The 18,592-nt window shown below is 16.1% G+C and overlaps 4 pseudogenes; all 4 read right to left on the bottom strand.

Annotated features, from left to right (window-relative positions):
* Positions 1-3,216: 3,216 nt before the first annotated feature.
* LOC143175529 (cytochrome b pseudogene) lies at positions 3,217-6,299 on the bottom strand (annotated as a pseudogene).
* On the bottom strand, positions 5,145-11,967 carry LOC143175537 (cytochrome c oxidase subunit 3-like; annotated as a pseudogene).
* Positions 5,145-13,722, bottom strand: LOC143175536 (cytochrome c oxidase subunit 2 pseudogene; annotated as a pseudogene).
* An 82-nt stretch (positions 13,723-13,804) lies between these two features.
* LOC143175535 (cytochrome c oxidase subunit 1 pseudogene) lies at positions 13,805-15,328 on the bottom strand (annotated as a pseudogene).
* Between the last annotated feature and the right edge of the window lie 3,264 nt (positions 15,329-18,592).

Here is an 18,592-nt window from a genome sequence, read left to right as displayed (position 1 = left end):
TTGGTAGTAAATTTAATAGATTTAATTTTATTTAGGGAGATTGAATTAAATTTAAAGGATTTATTGCAAATATTTTTTTTTTAAAATGAATTTTAATTGAAGAATAAAGTTTAATAGATTGAGTTCTTTCAAATAAAAAATTTTAATTAATAGCATCAATAAGTAAAGAAAAAATTTTACCCAATAACGTTTATAAAAAGTGAAAGAATTTTAGTCGGTAGTTTTAATTTTCAGTGAAAAAATTTTATTGGTAGTAAATTTAATAGATTTAATTTTATTTAGGGAGATTGAATTAAATTTAAAGGATTTATTGCAAATATTTTTTTTTTAAAATGAATTTTAATTGAAGAATAAAGTTTAATAGATTGAGTTCTTTCAAATAAAAAATTTTAATTAATAGCATCAATAAGTAAAGAAAAAATTTTACCCAATAACGTTTATAAAAAGTGAAAGAATTTTAGTCGGTAGTTTTAATTTTCAGTGAAAAAATTTTATTGGTAGTAAATTTAATAGATTTAATTTTATTTAGGGAGATTGAATTAAATTTAAAGGATTTATTGCAAATATTTTTTTTTTAAAATGAATTTTAATTGAAGAATAAAGTTTAATAGATTGAGTTCTTTCAAATAAAAAATTTTAATTAATAGCATCAATAAGTAAAGAAAAAATTTTACCCAATAACGTTTATAAAAAGTGAAAGAATTTTAGTCGGTAGTTTTAATTTTCAGTGAAAAAATTTTATTGGTAGTAAATTTAATAGATTTAATTTTATTTAGGGAGATTGAATTAAATTTAAAGGATTTATTGCAAATATTTTTTTTTTTAAAATGAATTTTAATTGAAGAATAAAGTTTAATAGATTGAGTTCTTTCAAATAAAAAATTTTAATTGATAGCATCAATAAGTAAAGAAAAAATTTTACCCAATAACGTTTATAAAAAGTGAAAGAATTTTAGTCGGTAGTTTTAATTTTCAGTGAAAAAATTTTATTGGTAGTAAATTTAATAGATTTAATTTTATTTAGGGAGATTGAATTAAATTTAAAGGATTTATTGCAAATATTTTTTTTTTAAAATGAATTTTAATTGAAGAATAAAGTTTAATAGATTGAGTTCTTTCAAATAAAAAATTTTAATTGATAGCATCAATAAGTAAAGAAAAAATTTTACCCAATAACGTTTATAAAAAGTGAAAGAATTTTAGTCGGTAGTTTTAATTTTCAGTGAAAAAATTTTATTGGTAGTAAATTTAATAGATTTAATTTTATTTAGGGAGATTGAATTAAATTTAAAGGATTTATTGCAAATATTTTTTTTTTAAAATGAATTTTAATTGAAGAATAAAGTTTAATAGATTGAGTTCTTTCAAATAAAAAATTTTAATTAATAGCATCAATAAGTAAAGAAAAAATTTTACCCAATAACGTTTATAAAAAGTGAAAGAATTTTAGTCGGTAGTTTTAATTTTCAGTGAAAAAATTTTATTGGTAGTAAATTTAATAGATTTAATTTTATTTAGGGAGATTGAATTAAATTTAAAGGATTTATTGCAAATATTTTTTTTTTAAAATGAATTTTAATTGAAGAATAAAGTTTAATAGATTGAGTTCTTTCAAATAAAAAATTTTAATTAATAGCATCAATAAGTAAAGAAAAAATTTTACCCAATAACGTTTATAAAAAGTGAAAGAATTTTAGTCGGTAGTTTTAATTTTCAGTGAAAAAATTTTATTGGTAGTAAATTTAATAGATTTAATTTTATTTAGGGAGATTGAATTAAATTTAAAGGATTTATTGCAAATATTTTTTTTTTAAAATGAATTTTAATTGAAGAATAAAGTTTTTGATTTTTGAATTATAATTAATTATTTAATTTAATTTATTATATAAAATTTTTATTTATTAGAATTTTAATAATTTTAATAATTTTATTTAGAAATTAATTTTTTTTTATTAATTAATGTTATAATTAGGAATTTAATTTAAATAAAGGATGAATAAGTGCCAGCATCTGCGGTTAAACTTTATTTATAAATTAATTTAATTAAATTTAAAATAATTTGTTTATGAAATTAATTTTTATTAAGTTTTATTAGTGAAATATATATAAATTTAATTAATTTAATTTTTATTAATATTATTTTTATTAAATATTTAAATTAAACTAGGATTAGATACCCTACTATAGATATGAAAGTTGTAATTTAACAATTAAATGTTGATCATTAAAATTAAAAAATTTGGCGGTTAAATATCTTTAAATTAGAGGAATTTGTAGATTAATTTGATAGTCCACGTTAAGATATACTAAAAAATTGGTTATGTATTGTCGTTTATTAAGATTATAGATTTAAATTTTATAATTAAAAAATATTTTTAATAATATAAGAATTCAGATCAAAATGTATTTTTTTTTAGGTTTATATGAATTACATTAAATTAAATTTTTGAATTTAAAATTTTAATATTTTAATAAAATTGGATTTAAAAGTAAATTAAATAAAATTTTATTATTTGAAATATTTTTTATTTAATGTACAAATCGCCCGTCAATTTCAATAGTATTGAAATAAGTCGTAACAAAGTTAGTGTATTGGAAAATGTACTTTTTTAAAATTTTAGTTTAATAAAAATTTTTTATTTACAATAAAAAGATTAATTTTTATAATTTAAAATTTTATTAAATATTATATATATATATATATATATTAAATTTGTTATATTTATTTTTTAAAGAAAATAATTTAATTTTATATTGTTTTAGTAAAATTTTTGAATAAATTTATTTTTTATTAAATAGTATTGTGAAAGAAATATTTTAATTTTATAAAAATAAAATTTATTTTTGTACCTTTTGTATCAGGGTTATTTAATTTATATATATAGATTTATAAATCTCGAAAATAAAATGATCTAAATAAATATAATTTTATATGTAGTAAAATGTTTATTAATATTTATTTAGAAATGAAATTTTATTCAAATTTTAGATATCTAGTTATTTTAGAATTGAATTTAATTCATATATTTAAGTTAATTTTTATTATTTTTATTATATTAATATATATATATATATATAATTAAAAATTTATTAAATATAAAAAATTTATGGGATAATCTATAAATTTATTTATAATTATAAAATTTAGATTTTTATAAATTTATAAACATGAAATTTGTTATTGATATAGAAAATTTTATAATTTATTTTTATCTATTATTAATTTAATTTTATTAATATATTTTTTATAAAATAATATTTTAGAATTAATTGAAATTATTTATAATGATTAAATTAGTAATTGAATTTATTTATGAATAAAATATATTATAATATATAATATATATATATATATATTTAAAGAATTCGGCAAAATTTATATTCAAATGTTTAACAAAAACATTTCTTTTTGATTATTATTTTAAGGTAAGCTCTACTCAATGAATTTAATTTTAAATAGTTGCAGTATTTATAACTGTGCAAAGGTAGCATAATAATTTGGCTTTTAATTAAGGTCTTGTATAAATGAGTTAATGAAATATAAACTGTTTCAAGTATAAATTATGAATTTAAATTTTAAGTAAAAATGCTTAATTTTTTTTAAGGGACGAGAAGACCCTATAGAATTTTATAATTTAATTTATTAAATATTATTTAAAGTTTAATTTTAATTTAATTAATTTATTATTTAATTGGGAGGATGTTTAAATTTAATAAACTTTAAAATATTTTAATCAATAATTATTGTAAAATTTTTGAGATTTTTTTAAAATTATTAGAAAAAAATTACCTTAGGGATAACAGCATAATATTTTTGGGAAGATCGTATTTATAAAAATGTTTATGACCTCGATGTTGAATTAAAATTAAATTTAAATGAAGACATTTAAATATTAAGTCTGTTCGACTTTTTAAATTTTACATGATTTGAGTTCAGATCGGCGTAAGCCAGATCAGTTTCTATCTTTAAATTAATTTTAAATTTTTGTACGAAAGGACTAAGTTTAAATAAATGTTATTTTTTGGTTAATTTAAATTTATTAATAATTATCTTGGCAGAAAAGTGTTATAAATTTAGAATTTATGAATATTATAAGAATAAGTATTATAATAGATAATAATTTTATTTGAATTTAGAATAATTATTTTAGATTTTTTTATATTTATAATTTTATTAATTTTTAATTTAATTAGAATAGCTTTTTTGACATTATTTGAACGTAAATTATTAAGTTTAGTTCAATTTCGGGTTGGGCCAAATAAAGTTGGATTTTTAGGATTTTTACAACCTTTTAGAGATGCAATTAAATTATTAAGTAAAGAATTATTTTTAGTTATAAAAAGAAAGTTTTTGATTTATATATTTATACCTATTTTAATATTTTTATTTTCTATATTAATTTGATTTATTTACCCAATAAGTTGTTATATGATTTTTTTTGATTATGGTATTTTATTTATGTTAATAATTATTGGGTTAAATGTTTATCCTGTAATATTTAGAGGTTGAATTTCTAATTCAAATTATTCAATGTTAGGTTCTATTCGATCTATTGCTCAATCAGTTTCTTATGAAGTTAGTTTATTTTTAATTTTATTTTCTTTAATTTTATTAATTGAAGATTTTTCATTTTATAATTTTTTAAAGTATCAATTATATATATATATATTTATATATATATTTCCTATTTATTTAATGTTTTTAATTAGTATATTAGTTGAATTAAATCGTTCACCTTTTGACTTAATTGAAGGTGAATCTGAATTAGTTTCAGGATTTAATATTGAATATTTTAGAGGTACATTTACATTAATTTTTATATCTGAATATTTAAGAATTGTTTTTGTTAGAGTAATTATAGTATTGATTTTTTTTGGTGTAGATTTTGTAAGATGAAATTTTGCGTTATTTGTTGATATTCATTTTTTTTTCATTATTTTAATACGTTCAATTTGTCCGCGAATTCGGTATGATCAATTAATAGATTTATGTTGAAAAAAGTTTTTATTAATTTCTTTATATTATATTTTGTTAAATTTTATATTTAAAGAATTTTTATTAATAATTATTTTTTAAAGTTAATAGATTTATTTAAAATCTATATTATATTTTCAAAATATATGCTTATTTCAAGCTCATTAACTTAGTTATGATAAATAAGTTTATCTCAAAAATAATTTAAAATTGGGGAGGTAAAAAAATAAGAAAAATAAATAATTGAAAATAATTGTGTTAATTGAATATATGGATATTCAATTAATTGTCTACCTAGTCATGTTAGTATAATAAATGATATAATGAATAACCAAAAATTTATTTTATTTAAATAATAATATTTGCATGAATTTATATTATTTTTATTTGATATTGTTAATATAATTAAAATTAAAATTGATAATATTAAAAAAATTACACCTCCTAATTTATTTGGAATGGATCGAAGAATAGCATATGCAAATAAGAAGTATCATTCAGGTTTAATATGTTCAGGAGTAATTATTGGGTTTGCAAGAATAAAATTATCAGGGTCACTTAGTATGTAAGGAAATTTTATTGTGATTAAGAAAAAAATTGTTAAAATAATTATGTAACCAAATAAATCTTTAATAATAAAATAAGGGTTGAAAGATAATATATAAAGTTTTCTTGTTAACCCTATAGAGTTATGAGAGAATCTTAAATGTAAAAAAAATAAATGTAGAATTACTAATAATAAAATAATTATTGGTAAAATAAAATGAAAAGAATAGAATCGATTTAAAGTAGCGTTATTAATTGAAAATCCACCTCAAATTCATTGAACTAATATTTGTCCTAAGTATGGGATAGCTGATAATAAATTAGTAATTACAGTTGCTCCCCAAAAAGATATTTGTCCTCAAGGTAACACATATCCTAAAAATGCTGTTGCTATTGATAGTAATAAAATAATAATTCCAATTAATCATACTTTTGTAAGTGTGAATGAAAAATAGTAGATTCCTCGGGCGATATGTAAAAATATTGATATAAAAAAGAATGAGGCTCCATTTATATGAGTTAATCGTATAAATCACCCAAGATTAATATTTTTTATAATATGAATAGTTCTATTAAAGGCTAGATTTATATTTGGACAATAATGAAAAGATAAAAATAATCCAGAAATAATTTGAATTATTAAGAATAATCCTAAAATTGATCCTAAATTTCATAAGTAGTTAATACTTATTGGAGTTGGTAGGTTAATTAGTGATAAATTAAGTATTTTTATTAATGGATTAATATTTATAAATTTATAAAAAATTTTATTCTTCATAGATTAATTTTTTATTTTTCGTAATGATTGATTTGTTTTACTAGTTATAGAAATTTTTATTGTTAAAATTAAAATTAATAGTAATAATCTTATTAAATAAAAAATAATTAAAGTATATGGATATTCATAAATTTTGTAAATATTAACATTTTCATTAGTTGAATTAATAATTATTTTTTTATTTTTGCATAAAAGTAAAGTTAAAGAAAATAAAAATAAAAATATAAAATTTATGAAAAGAAAATATTTATCTATTTTATTTTTTTTAGAAATAAATGAATTATTTATTATTCTGACAAAGTATATAAATATAATTAGTATACTTCTAATAATTGTAATAAAAATTATTATTAAATATAAAGATTTTTTTGGTATAAAAATGTAGTTAATTATTATTAAAGTTATTGTATAATAAATTAATGTTATTATAAAATTTATAGGAGGTAAATTATTTTTTGAGATATTATATAATTTTATTCATAGTAATATAATGATTTTTAAAATGATAATTTTTACAAATAGTTCAATTAGCTATAAGAAATAAATTTCTGATTTTAATTTACAAAATTAATATTTTTATATTTAAATTATATAGCTTATCGAATTTATCAAAAAATAGTTTTAAAGAAAATTTTAATTTTGGAGATTAAAGATATTATTTTTAAATAATTTTTTTGAAATTTATTGAATAAATTTATTTTATAAATTAATTTTTTTAGAAGTTTTTAGGGAATTTAATTATATATTATTATTATTTGTTATAATTTTATTAATAATATTAAGATTTAAGAGATTTTTATTAATTTTAATTTGTTTAGAGTTTTTATTAATTTTAATTTTACATTTAACTTTAATATTGTCAGATTTAGATTTAAATGATTGATTATTTTTAGTTGTTTTAATTATAGGTGTTTGTGAGAGTTTAATTGGGCTAGGTTTAATAATTAGAATAATTTTTTTATTTGGGAATCAAAGTGTTAAAGTATTAAATTTAATATGATAATTTATGTAATTTTTATAATAATCTTATTAATTTTTTTTAATAGTAAGTATTTATTAGGAATATTAATATTATTATTTTGTATAATTCCATTTCTTTGTTTTAATCAATTTGTAGAAAATGGGATAATTAATGAAATATTAGGAATAAATTTATATTCTTATATATTATTATCATTAACATTTTTAATTTTTGGGTTAATTTTTATTTTTTTTGATGTTAAAAATAATGATTTTTTTTATTTTAAAATATTAATATTGACATTATTAATTTCTTTAATTTTTGTTTTTACTTCAATAAATTTATTAATATTTTATTTTATATTTGAAATTAGGTTAGTTCTTATATTTTTTATTATTATAAAATGAGGGATAGGTGAAATACGAGAGTTAGCTTCATTTTATTTATTATTTTATACAATATTTTTTTCTTTACCTTTTTTAATTTTTATTTTAGATTTATATTATTTTTATAATATTTTAATGATGTATTACTTTGAAATATTAAAAATTAAATATTTAAATATGTTTATATTTTTATTTTTTATGTTTACATTTTTTGTTAAGATTCCTATATTTATATTCCATTCTTGATTATTGAAAGCTCATGTTGAGGCTCCTGTTATTGGATCAATAATTTTAGCAGGAATTTTATTAAAATTAGGAATTTATGGTTTAATTCGTTTTATATTAATATTTATAAAAAATTTTATTGAATTTAATGAAATTATTATATATTTTAGAATTTTTGGATCAATATTAATTAGTATTTTATGTATACGTCAAATTGATATAAAAATTTTAGTGGCTTATTCTTCAGTTGTTCATATAGGATTAACATTAAGAGGGATAATAACATTAATAAATAGTGGGGTTAAAGGTAGTTATATAATAATAATTTCTCATGGTTTATGTTCATCAGGGTTATTTTTTTTAGTAAATTTATGTTATTTATTAAGAAATAGACGATTGATATTAATAAATAAAGGATTAATAAATTTATACCCTAGAATATCTTTAATATGATTTTTATTATGTACTTCAAATTTATCTGCTCCATTATCATTAAATTTAATTAGTGAAATTTTTTTAATTATAAGTTTAGTTAATTGAAATTTTTTAAATTTATTTATTTTAATAATTTTAATATTTTTTAGATTTTTTTATTCACTAAATTTATTTAGATATACTCAACATGGTGAATTTAATTTTTGTAAAATTAATAAATATAGGTTAATAGATTATTTAATTGTTTTATCTCATTGAATTCCTTTAAATTTATTTATTTTTAATTTATCAATATTTTTATAATTTGATTAATTAAATTTAAGTAGTTTAAAAAAAAATATTGAATTGTGATTTCAAAGATGTAATTGATTACTTTAAATTATTATTATAAAATTTATAGTTTATTTTTTATTTATATTTTTTTCTTCTTTTTTTTTTTTTTTTTTTGGATTTTATTTATATTTATTTAAAATTATTTATTTTATAGAATGAGTAATTATTGAAATAAATTCTATAAAATTTAGATTTGTTATTTATATTGATTTTATATCTATAATATATTTAAGTACAGTTATTTTAATTACTGGGATTGTTATATTATATAGTATTGAATATATAGAAAATGATTTGTATATTGAACGTTTTAAATTATTAGTTTTTATTTTTATGATTTCTATATGTTTTATAATTTTGAGACCAAGAATAATTGGTATTATTTTAGGGTGAGATGGGTTAGGATTAATTTCTTATTGTTTAGTAATTTATTATCAAAATAAAAATTCTTATAATTCTGGTATATTAACTGTTTGTTGTAATCGGTTAGGAGATGTAGCTTTAATTTTAATTATTTGTATATTGTCATTTTTTGGTTCTTGAAATATTTTTTTTTATCAAGATTTTAAATTAATTTCATTATTTATGTTAATTATGATATTAACTAAAAGTGCACAGTTTCCATTTTCTTTTTGATTACCTGCAGCTATAACTGCACCAACACCTGTTTCTTCATTGGTTCATTCATCAACTTTAGTAACTGCAGGTGTTTATTTATTGATTCGGTATAATAAAATATTTATAGATTTAAATTTTATGAATATTTTAATATTATTAATTTTTAGTTTTACAATATTTATATCTGGTTTAATAGCAAATTTTGAAATAAATTTTAAGAAAGTTATTGCTTTATCAACTTTAAGTCAGTTAAGTTTTATAATAAGTATTTTATTATTAGGAAATGTTGATTTAGGATTTTTTCATTTAATTTGTCATGCTTTATTTAAATCTACAATATTTTTAAGTGTTGGAAGTTTTATTCATATGAATTTGGGTATTCAAGATTTACGTTTTTTTAGAGGTAATTTTTATATTAATCCTTTAAAGAGATTTATATTTATTTTATCAATTTTAAATTTATGTGGATTTCCTTTTATTACTGGTTTTTTTTCTAAAGATTTAATTATAGAAATATTTTATAATTTTAATTTAATTATTTTAATTATAATAATTTTGTATATTTCAATTGTATTAACAGTAAGTTATAGTATTCGTTTATTAAATTGAGTATTAATTTATTATATTAATTATTTTAGATATTTATATGTAAATGAAAGAAGATCTAAATATATAAATTATTCATTTATTTTAATAGGAGGTTTTAGTATTTTTTATGGTAAATATTTTTATAATATATTTATTTATGAAAATTTTAAAATAACATTAAATGATAAATATGTATTATTATTAATATATTTTTTATCTTTAATGTTTTATTTTGAATTTAAAAGTTTAATTTTTTTAAAAAAGAGAGTTTTTGTTAAAATATCAAATTTTATTTTAAGTATATTTTATTCAGAATATTTATTAAAAATTTTTTATGTTTGATTTATTAATAAGATATTTAATTTTGAAATTATATTTGATAAATCTGTAGATAAAGTTTTTGTGATAAATTTAAAGTTTTTGATAAATTTTATAATTAAAAATAATGTTTTAATAAAAATTTATAAAAAAAATGTTGGTGTTGTAAATATATTATTTTATTATTTTATTATTTTTATGTTTTTTTTATTTATATAAATTTTATTGTATTTAAATAGCTTAATTAAGAGTATTATATTGAAAATATAATTGTAATTGTAAAATTTTTAAATATTTATAAATTTTTAGGTAAAATTTTTTTTATACTGAAAATATAATGTTTTTAATAAACTATATAAATTTAGAAATATAAATGATTTTATTTTCATTTAAGAATGAATTAGAAGTTCATGAATTTTATTTCATTAATTGGAATATTTTGTATTCATTTAAATTATTAACATTAATTTACCTCTATTTTGGTTTCAATTAATTAAGATATATTTAAAAATTATTTTAAATTGCAATTTTAATGTTATATTTAAATTTATTAACTAATATCCTAATTTTTTATTTATATATATAGGAATAAATTTATCCAATAATTAAGTCGAAATTAATTTGTATTATTTTACTTTATATATAGTTGTATAATTTAAATTCATGTTAAATAATTATATGTCCATTCGTATCACAAACTTATAAAGAGGATTAAAATAAATATTAAAAAAATAAATATTCTTAATTTTTGTAAGCTATTTAATGAATTAATAATAGGTAGAATTAAAATAATTTCTATATCAAAAATTAAAAATATTAAAGTAATTAAAAAAAATTGAATAGAAAATGGTAATTGTGGGGGTGTTAATTGATCAAATCCGCATTCAAATGGTTTTATTTTTTCTCGGTCTTTATTATTTTTTAATGATAAAAATTTATTAATAGATAAAATTAATAATGGAATTAAAATTAAAAATATTACAATAATTAATATTGAAAGTATTATATAAATTAAGTTTTATTTAAATTTTTTAATTGGAAATTAAATGTAGTTTTGTTATACTATTTATATAATTTAATATATTCATCAATAAATTAAAATGTATAAAATTAATCAAATTATATCAACAAAATGTCAATATCATGATGCTAAATCAAAATTTAAATGATGAATTATTGAAAAATGATTTTTTTTTAATCGTAAAGAGCAAATAATTAAAAATATAGTTCCAATAATTACATGAATTCCATGAAATCCTGTAGCTATGAAAAAGATTGACCCAAAAATTCTGTCATTAAATGTAAAATTAGATTCTAGATATTCAATATATTGAAGTATTGAAAAATATATTCCTAAATAGATTGTTATATTTAATAATTTTAATGATTTTTTATAGTTATTTTTAATTAAATTATGTCTTCATGTGATTGTTATTCCTGAATAAATTAAAATAATTGAGTTTAGTAATGGGATGTCATATGGATTAAATATATTAATTATTTTTGGGGGTCATAAATTTCCAATTTCTATTGAAGGTGAAATTGATGAATGTAAAAAAGTTCAAAAAAATGAAATAAAGAAAAATAATTCAGAAATAATAAATAGAATTATTCTAAATTTAATTATATTTATAATATTTAGGGTATGAAATCCTTGAAATGTTCTTTCTCGAATTAGATCTCGTCATCATTGGTATGATGTTAATATTAATGTAAATAAATTTAATAAATTAAGAAGAGAAAAATTTAAGTTAAATCTAATGATATTATTAAATAATAAATTTATTAGATTAAATGATAAAATTAATGGTCAAGGTCTATTTGTTGTTATATGAAATGGATTATTTTTTGAATTTATAATTGTATTAATTTTCATAAATTTAACTAGTTTGTTTCATTAAAATAAAGTAATGATAAAATTGTAAATACATATGATTGAATGAATGCTACAGAAATTTCTAAAATTATTAATAAATTTTGAATAATAATTATTATTGGAATGAATTTAATTGATAAATTTGTTATTGAAGAACCTAATAAAGATAGAAGTAAGTGACCAGCTAATATATTTGCGGATAATCGAATTGCTAAGGTTCATGGTCGAATAAAGTTTCTGATTGATTCAATTATTACTATAAATCTTATTAATATAGAAGGTGTATTTATAGGTACAAGATGAATTAATATATGTTTTGTATTTTTAATTCAACCAAATATTATAAATCTAATTCATAATCTTAAAGATAAACTTAAATTAATTCTTATATGTCTTGTTGGTGTAAATACGTAAGGTATTAAACTAATTAAATTTATATTTATAATTAAATAGAATAATCTTAAAAATATAATTAAATTATAATGGTTAATTTTTTTTGTTAAAATTTTAAATTCATTTAAAATAAAGTTTATTAATATAATTCATTTAAAATTAAATCGTGAGGGGATAAATCAATAAGATCAATTAAAAATTAAAATAGGTCAAATTATAATGATTCAATTTAGAGAATAATTATTAGATGTTGAAGGATCAAAGATTGAGAATATATTTGTTATCATAATATTTTTGAATAATTATTATCATTTTTTTTTGAAGTTTATTTTTTTTTGAGTTATTTTATTTTTGTAAATAAAATTATTTATTATGAAATGAATTAATATTGTGATGATTGTAAATAAAATAATAATAAAAATTAAAATTAAAGTTCATTTTATAGGTCTTATTTGAGGAATAAAAGAATTTTTAATTATCATTAAGAATATTTTTTTATTATATTTAACTTAAAAGGTTAATTCTTTATTTTTAAGATACTTAATGGATAAAAAAATATTTTTATAAAATAATTTTAAATTGACAATTTAATGTTATTTAATTTAACTAATTCTTTTTAATTTATAAGTTTAATTTATTAATTCAATTAGTAAAGTTTTTTAAATTTGTTCTTTCAATGGTAATTGGTATAAATGAATGGTAAGCTCCGCAAATTTCTGAACATTGTCCAAAATATAATCCTGGTCGTAATGAAATTAATGATATTTGATTAATTCGTCCTGGAGTTGCATCTATTTTAATTCCTATTGAAGGAACTGTTCATGAATGAATAACATCTATTGATGTTGTTAATATACGAATTGGGGTATTAAATGGAATGATTAATCGATTATCTACATCTAGTAACCGAAATGAGTTTAATTCTAATAGATTAATTATATATGAATCAATTGAATTATTATTAAATTCTGGGTATTCGTAAGATCAGTATCATTGATGTCCAATTGATTTAATTGAAAAAAAAGTTGGATTTCATAATTCATCAATAAAGTAAAGTATTTTTAATGATGGGATAGAAATAATTAATAGTATAATTATTGGAATGATAGTTCAAATTATTTCTAAGTTATGATTTTTAATAAATTTTAAATTAATGAATTTATTTTCTATAATTATAAAATTTATATAAATAATAGATATAGTAATTATTATTAAAATAATTATTGTAAAATTATAAAAATAAATTAGATTATCTATTAATGGTGAATTTGGGTCTGGGAATGAATATATATTTCAATGAGCAATTTTTAATAAAAATTTACATTTTATTTATGGTGTTTAAGACCATTGCACTTAAATCTGCCATATTAAATTAATTTTTTAAAAGAATTATAGGTAATTCATTAAAACAATGTTCTGAAGGGGATAAATTAATTCATTCTAATGATGAAAAGATATATTTTAATAGAATTAATCGTTGTTTAATTAAACTTTCAAGTATAATAAAAATGAAAAAAATTAATCTATTAAATGAAATTAATGATCCAATTGAAGAGATTAAATTTCAACAATAATATGCATCTGGGTAATCAGAGTATCGTCGTGGTATTCTTATTAATCCTAAAAAATGTTGAGGAAAAAATGTTAAATTTACTCCAATAAATATTATAAAAAAATGAATATTTAATAATTTTTTATTTAATGTTAATATAGTAAAATTTGGATATCAATGAATAATTCTTGAAAAAATTGCAAAGACAGCTCCTATTGATAAAACGTAATGAAAGTGACCAATAACATAGTATGTGTCATGAAGAATAATATCAATTGATGAATTAGATAATATAATTCCTGATAATCCACCAATTGTAAATAATGAGATAAATCCTAAAGATCATAAAATTGATGGGTTTAAGAAAATTTTAGTTCTATAGAATGTTGATAATCATCTGAATACTTTAATTCCTGTTGGTACGGCAATTACTATAGTTGCGGCAGTAAAATATGCTCGAGTGTCAACATCTAATCCTACAGTAAATATATGATGTGCTCATACGATAAATCCTAAAAATCCAATACCTAGTATAGCATAAATTATTCTTAAATTTCCAAATGTTTCTTTTTTTCCTCTTTCATTTATAATAATTTGTGAAATTAATCCAAATCCAGGTAAAATTAAAATATAAACTTCAGGGTGTCCAAAAAATCAAAATAAATGTTGGTAAAGAATTGGATCTCCTCCTCCTGATGGTTCAAAAAATGATGTATTTAAGTTTCGATCAGTTAATAATATTGTGATAGCTCCGGCTAATACAGGTAAAGATAAAAGTAATAAAATTGCTGTAATAATAATTGATCAAGGAAATAATGAAATTTGATTATAATTTAATGAAATATTTTTTGAATAATAAATTGTTGTAATAAAATTTATTGCTCCTAGAATTGATGATATTCCTGCAATGTGAAGTGAAATAATTCCGTAATCAACTGATATTGATGAGTGAAATGTATTTAATGATAATGGTGGATAAACTGTTCAACCTGTTCCTATTCCGGATCCAGAAATTCTTCTGATAATTAGTAATAAAATTGATGGGATTAATAATCAAAAACTTAAATTATTTATACGTGGAAATGCTATATCTGGTGTTCCTAATATTAAAGGGATTAGTCAATTCCCAAATCCTCCAACTATAAATGGTATAACTATAAAAAAAATTATTAAAAATGCATGAGCTGTAACAATAGTATTATAAAGTTGATCATTATTAATTCATGATCCTGGTGTACTTAGTTCTATTCGAATAATTATTCTTATTGATGATCCAAGTATACCTGATCATATCGCAAAGATAAAGTATAATATTCCAATGTATTTATGGTTTGTTGAATAAAATCATTTTGATATGTTAAATATAAAAATTTAAATTTTTAAGATTGATAAAATTATATATATATATTAATCTTTGAAGGATTAAAGTTTATTAATTAACTTACAATCTTTTTGAAAAATATCATGCCTGAAATTAAGGGATAAATTGTAAATTTATTTATGAATAGATAATTCTGATATTATGAATTAATAAAATTTTATAATTTAAATAAAAATATTAAATTGCAAATTTAAATATATTATGTAAATAATTAAAATTTTAGTAAAAAAAATATATTAGTGAGAAAAAAATAAATAAATAAAATATTTTATTATAAATAAATTTAAATTTTAATTTTTTAAAATTAAATATATAAGTATATTTTATTTGAGTGTCAGAAAAGTTTAAATTGAAAAAATTTAAGTAGTTAAATGTTGAAAATACAGATATTATTATAATAAATAAGATAGTTATTTTAAATATACCTGTTTTTATTAGACTTTGTATTATGTCAATTTTTATAATAAATGAAGTTATTGGGGGTAATTGACAATATAAAAGAATTAAAATTGTTAATTTAAATTTATTTGATTTATTGAAATATAAAAATGATTTAAAATTTGTAGAATTAATAAAATTGAAATGATTCAAAAATATAAAAAGTAAATAAGAAATTGATAAATATATAAAAAAATAATGTATTCAAATTTCATTATTAAAATTAATTAAGAAAATTATTAATGATGAATGAAATATTGATGAATATGAAAATATTAATTTTAATGAAATTTGTGATATTATAAAAATTGGTGATATTAATAATGTTATGTATAGAGTTATGAAAAAAAAAAAATTTAAATTACAAAAATAATAAATAATTAATATTGGGATAAATTTTATAAATGTTGTAAAATAAAAAATAAGAAAGTAATTTATATTTTTTATAATAATATTTGTTCAAAAATGTATTGGTATAATACCTATTTTTATTCAAATAGAAAATATAAATATTATATAATAAATATTTATTTCTTTATTTATTATAATTATTAAAAAAGAAAAAATTATTATTAATCCTGAAATTGAAGAAATTAAAAAATATAAAACTCTTTTTTTATTAAAATTTAAAAAACATATAATAGAAATAAAAATTAAATTTAAAGTTTCTATAATTAATCATAAATAAAAAAAATTTGAAAGATATAAAGTTAAAATAGGTATATAAGATAAAATTAAAGTTAATATAAAAATTGATTTATTATTAAAATTAATTTATAATTAAATTTAGATTTATTAATTATTTAAAAAATAATTTGAGTTTTTCATAAATTATAATTAAAAAATTTAAATTAATATAATATATAAATAAAAAATTTAAAATTAATATAATTTAAAAATTTTTATATTTATTTAATTTTTTTAAATTCTTTAAAATTCAAAATTTTATGTGCAAATACACTTAAATATATTAAAAAATATTTAATTATTAAAAATTTTAAATATCAATAATTTATTAATATTTAAATTTAAATAAAATTTAATTTAAGTTTTTGAAATAAAAAATATTTAGTAATAGTAAAATTTTTACATTAAATATTACATCAAAATAATCCTTTTAATCAGGCATATTACTAATTATATAAAAGAATTAATATATTTTCTATTTTTAGGGTATGAACCTATTAGCTTATGTTATTTAGCTTATTTATATAAATTTATTGTTATACCTATTTAATTAATTTTCTTTATTTATTGATGGTATTAATTAAATTTACATATTTGAAGGGATTTATTTATTATATGTATTTTAATTAATTTCTTTATCAATTGATGTTATTAATTAAATTTGTATATTTAGGGAAATTTATTGTTATACCTATTTAATTAATTTTCTTTATTTATTGATGGTATTAATTAAATTTACATATTTGAAGGGATTTATTTATTATATGTATTTTAATTAATTTCTTTATCAATTGATGTTATTAATTAAATTTGTATATTTAGGGAAATTTATTGTTATACCTATTTAATTAATTTTCTTTATTTATTGATGGTATTAATTAAATTTACATATTTGAAGGGATTTATTTATTATATGTATTTTAATTAATTTCTTTATCAATTGATGTTATTAATTAAATTTGTATATTTAGGGAAATTTATTGTTATACCTATTTAATTAATTTTCTTTATTTATTGATGGTATTAATTAAATTTACATATTTGAAGGGATTTATTTATTATATGTATTTTAATTAATTTCTTTATCAATTGATGTTATTAATTAAATTTGTATATTTAGGGAAATTTATTGTTATACCTATTTAATTAATTTTCTTTATTTATTGATGGTATTAATTAAATTTACATATTTGAAGGGATTTATTTATTATATGTATTTTAATTAATTTCTTTATCAATTGATGTTATTAATTAAATTTGTATATTTAGGGAAATTTATTGTTATACCTATTTAATTAATTTTCTTTATTTATTGATGGTATTAATTAAATTTACATATTTGAAGGGATTTATTTATTATATGTATTTTAATTAATTTCTTTATCAATTGATGTTATTAATTAAATTTGTATATTTAGGGAAATTTATTGTTATACCTATTTAATTAATTTTCTTTATTTATTGATGGTATTAATTAAATTTACATATTTGAAGGGATTTATTTATTATATGTATTTTAATTAATTTCTTTATCAATTGATGTTATTAATTAAATTTGTATATTTAGGGAAATTTATTGTTATACCTATTTAATTAATTTTCTTTATTTATTGATGGTATTAATTAAATTTACATATTTGAAGGGATTTATTTATTATATGTATTTTAATTAATTTCTTTATCAATTGATGTTATTAATTAAATTTGTATATTTAGGGAAATTTATTGTTATACCTATTTAATTAATTTTCTTTATTTATTGATGGTATTAATTAAATTTACATATTTGAAGGGATTTATTTATTATATGTATTTTAATTAATTTCTTTATCAATTGATGTTATTAATTAAATTTGTATATTTAGGGAAATTTATTGTTATACCTATTTAATTAATTTTCTTTATTTATTGATGGTATTAATTAAATTTACATATTTGAAGGGATTTATTTATTATATGTATTTTAATTAATTTCTTTATCAATTGATGTTATTAATTAAATTTGTATATTTAGGGAAATTTATTGTTATACCTATTTAATTAATTTTCTTTATTTATTGATGGTATTAATTAAATTTACATATTTGAAGGGATTTATTTAT

The sequence above is a fragment of the Nomia melanderi genome, unplaced genomic scaffold, assembly GCF_051020985.1.
Source record: "Nomia melanderi isolate GNS246 unplaced genomic scaffold, iyNomMela1 scaffold0105, whole genome shotgun sequence".
In the NCBI taxonomy this organism is placed as follows: Eukaryota; Metazoa; Arthropoda; class Insecta; order Hymenoptera; family Halictidae; genus Nomia; species Nomia melanderi.
The sequence above is the reverse complement of the archived record's forward strand: the minus strand, read 5'-3'. Positions and strand labels throughout refer to the sequence as shown.